Here is a 10,065-nt window from a genome sequence, read left to right as displayed (position 1 = left end):
TGAATTCCTAATATTATCAGGGTTACAACCAAGACTAGCCTTCATAAGTATACCTCTTGTCAATAAGACATACAATCATATCTCCTTATATTATATTAATTTCCAAAGGAAAGCAATAGTTATGCCTAGCACAGTATCCTATATCTAATATACAACTGCAAATAAAGTATATGAATTTCCAGGGCAGAATCATGCTTAACATGAGATAAAATTCCATATACAACTACAATCATATTTAATCTTTTAGAACAGATTACAATTTCTTAATTGTAACACCATATAAAATCAAATTCAAAGCATTGTTTACTTTCAAAGTACACTGACATGATTATACATTCTCATTCAAAATAAGAGGAAAAGAAACATAAACAGGAAATATTGGGAAAATCAAGATCAAATCTAGCTAGACAAACCCCAAATCCTAAATTTATGTACATTGTGGCTTAAAAAGCTCTTCCTATCTAGTTTCATGACTACAATATATTTCTCTGTCTTGGGCTGGTTCCATTCTTTGTGTGTAGCTTTCTTTGAGAGATATCGCACAGCTGTGGACCTTCTTACATCCTGATTGCTATAACACAATATAGGCTTCCCTTTCATACCTTCACAAAAAGCCTCTCTAGACATCTATTCAGGGACTTCGCTGCAACCTGGATGCCCTCAGTGGCTTTCCATAACCACTTAGGAAGACTCCATGGCTCTTTTCCTTCTGTATCCTTCATTAATCTGATGAAAGAACTACATGGTGGATGTTGCCAAGTTCTTTTGCCTGCTTTAGATAGAACCTGCCTGCTTCCTTGAATATTTTTTCATAAATTTGATATGTTGTTTTTCTGCTATAAACAGATCAATCCTTGGTACATTTCTTTGCACAAGTTGCAGGATTAGCTTGGTGGATACTCACCTCGAGGAAACAATTCCCTTTATTACATTACTCCTTATATCTTTCAACACTAGCTATGGCTCCCACAAAAAAATTTTCTGGTGCTCTTTTTTTCTCCAAACTTAAATTCTAGCTCATCCCTTAAAGAATGAGTACAATCAGGAAAACAAAAGTCAAGAAGCATTAGCGATGTGGGAATAAAGTACAGCTGTTCTGCTGGTGGGTGCTTAAGTTGGTACATCCAGGATAAAATCAGTGTGGAATTTGCTAAAAATATCTAAAAATAGAACTAACTGGTGACTCACCTATATCACACTTGAGTGTAGAAAAGATAGCATGGTTATCTATTGATACTTGCTCAGTCATTTTTGTTGATTTTGTTTTCAAAAAAGGAGATGCAATCAGCTCTAACTAAATTTGCTAGAGAGTATATGGAATTTGAAAATACTATATAGTAAATGCGTTAAGTCAGGCCTATAAAGAGAAATGCTACGAGTCTGTAATCACATTTGGTCTAGCTTCAACTATTAGATTTTATGTTTAACTTGGAGTATCTGTGGAGATAAGGAACCCCAAAGTGGCACATGGCATGGAATAAAGGATGAAGCCTTTATGGAAGGAGGGAATGACAGAACACATGCAACATAGTAGTAGGAGGAAACATTAGAGATTACAAGTTTAGGTAAGCATGAGTATAGGATTATGTCTGTTATTCCCATACGGAATGCCACATTGTAGGAATTTTATTTAAAATATTACATTTAAGTGGCATTACTCTTGGTTACAGTCCAAAACTTGATACTACAACACTTTCTGAAGAAACCACATACTCGAGTAATAGAACATGAATAAATAAAGTTATAAACAATCTTGAAATTTAATTCTTAGGGCTTGCTGTTATATAGTGGCAGAATGTTCTGTTTATGCTACAAGCAGAGAAATTAATCAAGCATATTACACATCTGTGATCCCTGACAACAAGATTAGTGACTCATTTGAATTATACTGTGTACATATATATATCATCTAGGTTTAAAGTAATATATTCCTGTTGTCTATTTTTCTGTGTTTACTTCTAGATCATAGGAACTATTTTACTGTTACCTAGAACTGATTTTAGAACGAGGACAGAATACTTTGTCTTAATAATTTCATGCCTACCTAAACATAAATACACAATATTGTTTAAAAAATAATAATTATGAATATTTTCTACCTGCATTGGGTAGTGCCATAATAAGTTCATATTTCAAACTACTGATTAATAATATGAAACAAAAAATGTTAAATTTTAGGATAGATAGTTATAATACTTCAGAAAGTTGTCAACAAATTACACAGGGAAGGAGAAATAGAATACATCGATTTCTCCACATATAGTTATTGAGATTTTGGCCAGGTATAGTAGCCTGGGTTGGCATTTGAGTTCTCTTAGTGTCTGTATAACATCTGTTCAGGCTCTTCTGGCATTCCTAGTCTCTGGTGAAAAGTCTGGTGTAATTCTGATAGGCCTGCCTTTATATGTTACTTGACCATTCTCCCTTACTGCTTATAATGTTCTATCTTTTTTTAGTGAATGTGTTTTTCTGATTATTATGTGTTGGGAGGAATTTCTTTTCTGGTCAAGTCTATTTGGAGTTCTGTAGGCTTTTTTTTATGTTCATGGGCATCTCTTTCTTTAGGTTTGAAAAGTTTTCTTCTATAATTATTTTGAAGATATTTGCTGCCCCTTTAAGTTGAAAATTTTCATTCTCATCAACTCCTATTATCTGTAGGTTTGGTCTTCTCATTGTGTCCTGTATTTCCTGGATGTTTTGAGTTAGGATCCTTTTGCATTTTGCATTTTCTTTGATTGTTGTGCTGATGTTCTCTATGGAATCTTCTACACCTGACATTCTCTCTTCCATCACTTGTATTCTGTTGCTGATGCTTGCATCTATGGTTCCAGATATCTTTCCTAGGGTTTCTATCTCCAGCGTTGCCTCACTTTGGGTTTTCTTTATTGTGTCTACTTCCATTTTTAGGTCTAGTATGGTTTTGTTCATTTCCATCACCTGTTCGGATGTGTTTTCCTGTTTTTCTTTAAGGAATTCTACCTGTTTGGTTGTGTTTTCCTGTTTTTCTTTAAGGACTTGTAACACTTTAGCAGTGTTCTCCTGTATTTCTTTAAGTGAATTATTAAAGTCCTTCTTGATGTCTTCTACCATCTTCATGAGATATGCTTTTAAATCCGGGTCTAGCTTTTCGGTTTTGTTGGGGTGCACATGACTAGGTGGAGTGGGAGTGCTGTGTTCTTGATTTCTGTTAGTACAATTCTTACATTTGCCTTTGGCCATCTGGTAATCTCTGGAGCTAGTTGTTATAGTTGTCTCTGGTTAGAGCTTGTTCCTCAGGTGATTCTGTTAGCCTCTATCAGCAGACCTGGTAGACTACATCTCTGCTCTGAGTTTCAGTTGTCAGAGGACTCTCTGCAGGCGAGCTCTCCTCTCACGGGAAAGGTGCACAGATATATGGCCTTAAGACCCCCCTCCTGGCCGAAGAAGAAGGCCCAAAACAGGACCTGTCCTGAAGCTGAGTTGCTTTGGCCTGTCCCAGAAGGTGTTAGCTTCTGTATTCTACACTCTCACACGTCCAGAATACACTCTGTGGAATCCTGGAACCAAGATGTCTGCAGCTGATGCTCAGGCAAAGCACTCCTGCACTGGGCAGACCCCTTTCCTCTGGCTGGGAAAGTGGCCAGATGTCTGAAGCCTGTGCAGAATACTCTCGGCTGGGTCCCGGAACCAAGATATCTGCTGCCGATGCTCACTCAAAGCAGTCCCGCACTGGTCAGACCCCTTTCCTCTGGCCTGGACATTTGCCAGTTGTCTGGGCCCGAAAAGTGGGCTTCCTTAGAAGCTCTTTGGCTCCCACCTCTCCCAGAAGCTTTTGGCTTCTGTATTCCGTACTCTCACCTGTGCAGAATACACCCGGTGGGGTCCTAGAACCAAGATGTCTGTTGCTGATGCTCAGGCAAAGCACTTCTGCACCAGGCGGACCCCCTTTACTCTGGTACGGAAAGTGTCCAGATGTCTGGGGCCTTTGCAGAATACACTTGGCAGGGACCTGGACCAGTCTTGTGCTTCTTCAGAAAATTGACATAGTACTACCAGAAGATCCAGCAACACTTCTCCTGGGCAAATACTCAGAAGATGTTCCGATGTGTAATAAGGATTCATTCTCTATGATGTTCATACCAGCCTTATTTATTTATTTTGTTAATATTTTTTATTATTACGTATTTTCCTCAATTACATTTAGAATGTACATTTAGAAAATCCCCCATACCGTACCCCCCACTTCCCTAACCACGCATTTCCATTTCTTGTCTCTGGCATTCCCCTGTACTGTGGCATATAAAGTTTGCATGTCCAACGGGCCTCTCTTTCCTGTGATGGCCTACTAGGCCATCTTTTGATACATATGCAGTCAAGAATTCCGGGGTACTGGTTAGTTCATAATGTTATTGGACCTACAGCGTTGCAGATCTCTTTAGCTCCTTGGATACTTTCTCTAGCTCTTCCATTGAGAATCCTGTGCTCCATCCAATAGCTGACTTTGAGCATCTACTTAAGTATTTGCTATGCCCCAGCCTTGTCTCACAAGAGACAGCTATATCCGGGTCTTTTCAGCAAAATCTTGCTAGTTTATGCAACGGTTTCATCGTTTGGAGGCTAATTATGGGATGGATCTCTGGACATGGCAGTCTCTAGATGGTCCATCCTTTTGTCTCAGCTCCAAACTTTGTCTCTGTAACAGTCTGGCGGTTCCTCAGAAAATTGGACATGGTACTGCTAGAGGATCCCACAATACCTCTCCTGGGCATATATCCAGAAGATGTCCCAACCAGCAAGAAGGAAACCTTCTCCACTATGTTCATAACAGCCTTATTTATAATAGCCAGAGGCTGGAAAGAACTCAGATGCCCCTCAACATTGGAATGGATACAAAAAATGTGGTACATTTACACAGTGGAGTACTACTTAGCTATTAAAAAATGAATTTATGAAATTCCTAGGCAAATGGATGGATGTGGAGGCCATCATCCTGAGTGAGGTAACACAATCACAAAAGAACTCAAATGGTATTTACACACTGATAAGTGGATATTAGCCCGGAAACTTAGCATACCCGAGATATAAGATACAATTTGCAAAACACATGAAACTGAAGAATGAAGACCAAATTGTGGACACTTTGCCCCTTCTTAGAATTGGAAGCAGTCACCAGCATTATTTATAATAGCCATTTGCTCGAAAAAACTCAGATGTTGCTCAACAGAAGAATATATGATACAGAATGGATACAGAAATTCTGGTACATTTAAACAATGGAGTACTATTCAGCAGTTAAAAACAATGAACTTATGAATTTCTTAGGCAAAAGCATGTATCTGGAGGATATCATCCTGAGTATGGTAATCCAATCACAAAAGAACACATATGATATGTACTAACTTATAAGCCAATATTAGCCCCCAAACAGACTACTCAAGATACAATTTCCAAAACGCATGAAACTCGAGATGAAGGAAGACCAAAGTGTGGATACTTCATTGGTTCTTATAATGGGAACAAAATACCCATGGAAGGAGTTACAGAGACTTTTTGGAGGTGAGAAAAAAGAAACGACCATCCAGAGACTGCTCCACCTGGTGATTCATCCCATAGACAACCACCAAACCCAGACAATATTGCATATGCCAGCAAAATTTTTTGACAGGACACTGGAATAGCTATCTCTTGTGAGGCTATGCCAGTTCCTGGCAAATACAGAATTAGATACTCACAGTCATCTATTGGATGGTACACAAGGCCCTTAATGTGGAATCTAGAGAAAGTACCCAAGGAGCTAAAGGGTCTGCAACCTTAAAGGAGGATCAACAATATGGACTAACCAGTAACCCCCTGAACTATGTATCTAGTTGCATATGTGCCAGAGGATGGCCTAGTCAGCCATCAAAGAGAGGAGAGTCACTTGGTCTTGTGAAGATTATATACCCAAGTACAGGGGAATGCCAGGGCCAGGAAGCAGGAGTGGGTGAGTTGGCAAGCAGGGTAGGGGAAGGTATAGGAAACGTTCAGGATAGCATTTGAAATGTAAATGAAGAAAAATATCTAATAAAAAATGAGTTAAAAATATTAGCAAAACCTTATATTAGCACGTTAACAGCACATCCTAAAGATCTCAAACACAAAGAAGAAATGACACCCAAAAGATGTGGTGGCAGGAAATAGTAAAACTCAGGGTGGAAAAAAAAATAGAAAGAAAAATACAAATAAATTTTTGGAACAAATATTGGTTCTTTGACAAGATCACTAAGATAAACAAACTATTATTCAAGTTAACTAAAATAAAAAAGATAATATCCAAATTAGCAAAATCAGATATTAAATGGGGGGACATAACAACAGACACCTGATAGGTCAGAATGTTTCGCAAAGTGCTTCTTCCTCCTAGAAGCACACTTGCTCAACCATATTAATTGCTGCTGTATTCATAATTATCTGCAACTGGAAACAACCTACATGTCCATAAACTGAAGAATGTATAACATATATGTTATATTTATACAATGGAACATTACTCAGCTGTTATGAAATGGATGGAAACAGAAAAAAAAAAAAACTAAAAACAAAAACATAACCTGAATAACGTATCCCAGTCCCAGGAAGATAAATATGCTATGTGTTGATTTATATGTTGATATTGACTGGGCTGGATAGTTTTTTGTCAACTTGTCACAAAGTAAAGTCCCCTGAGAGTAGGGAATCTCAATTGAGAAATTGTCTCCATAAGATTGGTCTGTGCAGGCAGGACTGCAGGGCAGTTTCTTAATTAATGATTGATGGGTAGAATTTCTGCCAATTGTTGATACTGCCATCCATGTGCTTGTGGTTCTGAGTTCTCTATGAGAAAGCATGAAACCATGGGGAACTAACCACTAAGCAGAATGCTGCAGACACTCTGGGCCCCTTTGTCTGCGTGGAACGGATCTCTAGTCACAGGTGGGCAAAGCGTTGGATGAAATGATAGATAGATACACAGAGAAGAGGTTGTGTAGAATCTGAATGTAATGTGTCAAATTGAGTATCAAACTTTTTATACAGAAGAGAATAGGAAAGTTGGGTGACACACAAGCAAGGTACAAAGAGGTTACTGGATTCTTACAGAAAACGGAGGAATACAAACTCAGAAGTTCTCACAGGAAACACCTGGGATAAAATTCACTGTTAACAACTGGGATCAAAAAGAGCTCCACCAAATATCCACATAATCTTAGAAGCCAGGGTCAAGGGCTTCGTGCCCTTGCTATAGTTCCTATTTTAGTCTATTGTATAGACCACCTTCCCCCTAGGCCATTGTAAATACGTGTATATGGGTGGAACTCAGCTATCTATAGTTCTAAGTATGTACTCTGCTTCCTCCTTAGGTCTCAAACTTCCTTCATCCTAGATGATGATAAATTCTTGTGTAGGGCAGTGACTTAGCTTTTATTCAAAGTGGTAGTATAATATCAGAGGCAATTCTGAATGCCACTGAATAGGCAACATTCTTACTGAATTCCAAGCCCATGGTCAGCTCAAGGACTTTCTAGGATATTGGAACACTGGCGAAAGCTTAGCTATATCAGAATTCAATCTTAAAAATAACTTATAATAAGATAACACTAAAGAGAGCATAAAGATCCATACACCAGACTAACGCGGGAATAGGGGATGAGTATATGGGTTAATGAGAAGGCCAAAACTCCAGAAGGTGAGCTTCCGTGAAACTCTTTGCCTCATGAGTGCTTCCATGCCTCTCGGCCTGTCAAGCTGACTCGACTGGTGTGCGTGGCAGCAGTACCCATCCATGGTCTCTGTATTAGCTCCTGCCTCTAGGTACCTGGCCCATTTCAGTTCCTGTTTTGTCTGTCTTCAGATGATGAATAGCAATGAAGAAGTGTAAACCAAATAAGTCCTACCCTCCCCAACTTGTGCTTGGGTTATAGTTTTTGGTGACAGCAATACAAAGATTAACACATTCTACATTACATATGTGATGGCCTGTCTACAATCTGTAGATCCAGTGAAGTTAGGTATAGAGGAAGGACTTGGGTGCATACATTGATGCCCATGGTATGGGGATATAGAATGGATTTTATTAGTGGACAAAGGTGGACAAGAAAGAGAAGATCAGGTGGCATAGGGGAGGGAGATGGGGTTGAATAAGGAAATGCAGGAAGAGATATTTGAAAGAGAAGAATTTGGTGAATGATGCCCGAAAGTTGTAGGAACTGGAGAGGATGGGAGGTAGTGAAAGAACCGTGGGGAGTAAAATTTGGGGGGACTGTAAGCAGGGTTTATTAAATGAGAAGTTAATATTATTTTTAATTTTACTAGAATATTAAGCATGGCAGAGGGGATCCCAGGAATATACATTTTACCTCCAAAATACTGGGGTTTCATGGATTCTTGGTGAGGTGAACCACTTAAAAGCTCTTACCACTCTTAAACACTTAAAAGCTGGTACCACTCTGTTACCACTCATGCTGTTGTAGAGTTTCTCTCTACTTGCTGCCCTCACATCACATCCCTCATAATCTATGGATTGTATGAAAATTTAAGGTGGGTTCCAGCCCCTCACTGGGCAATATCATTGCCACCCACAGTGTTAGTTAGATCTAACTTTCTCAAGGATTGCAGCTGATGCAGATTAATACTTCAACCACGATCTTGGAAAGAATTACTACAAAAAGCATGCCTTTTTTTTTTCAAAATTCAGGCTGGTGTTCAGATGATTATTATTTCTTTGTACCTATTTCCTCCCTCTGATTCCTGATATGATATAAGAAAAACATGGTTAATGTACAGATGTGCACCCTGAGAATTCAAAGTAGAAAGGGATGATAGGTTTTTACATAAAAGTTTAGTTTTGTGATTCTTTTAAGATTTTTGAAGGATTAATTTTTGAGATAGATAAAAACTAATCCTTTATGTATAACAGCAAATTTCAGTCTACCAGTAAGAGAAACTGGCTGAAAAAAATACCTTACTTGCTTACAACTTGTTAATCTATAACAAGTTTTTTAGTTAGAAATGTGTGTTGGTTCTTGGGGATAATATTGGATATTTATAAACATAATTTATAAATAGCTCATCATAAAAGTATAGTGAGAAGATGCTTTTCCTTATATATTCTCATAATTATTCACTAGAAGAAAATAGAAAGTAACCAGTATAAATTTTATACTAATTGAAAGATTGTGCAGAGATATATAAGCAGTGTGAGAAAAATAAAGTTGGTGCTTTGTTCTATCCACCAAATGTGAGTATATATGGAAAGTGGTTGAAGCTTTGCACTGTCCAACAAATGTGTGTGTGTGTGTGTGTGTGTGTGCGTGTCTGATAGTTTGTGCTTCTTAAAGCTTGCTTCTTCTACCATGTATGTAAATGTGTCTTGCCTGCTTTATATGCCATCTAACCAACATCCCCTCCTTGAATCATTGAACACTCTATCACAGCTACTCTTGGAAAGGCAAACAGACAGCAAACACACAGAACCCTACTGGGCATAACTTGAACATGTATGAGACCACCCACCTCTTCCAGTGACACCCTTCCTCCAACAAGGAAACACCTAGTCCAACAAGGTTACTCATCCGAATACAGCCTATGGGCCGATGGGAACCAATTACATTAAAACTACCACACCTACCTAGCTACATGCATACATATATTCATGCATAAGAGATAAACAGAGAAAGAGGGTGAGAGAAATAGAAAGAGAAAGAGTGATTGGTAGATGATAGAGAAATAGTTGCATACATATCTATATAAATACATTCAATCATTACTTCATACATACATACATACATATATAGATGATGGATAGACAGATAATGATATGTGATATTAATCTAAACACTAAAGACATGGTGCCCTTTAACTCACACACACACACCCTGAGCATTATTTACAATCCTCAATTAAGACATAAAGGTTGGACATTCGAACTACAAAGACATATAAAAACAAATCCACAAAACTCACAATGTTCATTTGGTGTGCATAGATTTGAATAATATCTAGGATTTTCTTTTTTGTGTATATTATGAGAGATTACACCCTAAAATCTTTCTCAAACTTGTCCATTATTTT

This window comes from Mus musculus, chromosome Y (assembly GCF_000001635.26).
Source record: "Mus musculus strain C57BL/6J chromosome Y, GRCm38.p6 C57BL/6J".
Lineage (NCBI taxonomy): Eukaryota > Metazoa > Chordata > Mammalia > Rodentia > Muridae > Mus > Mus musculus.
The sequence above is the reverse complement of the archived record's forward strand: the minus strand, read 5'-3'. Positions refer to the sequence as shown.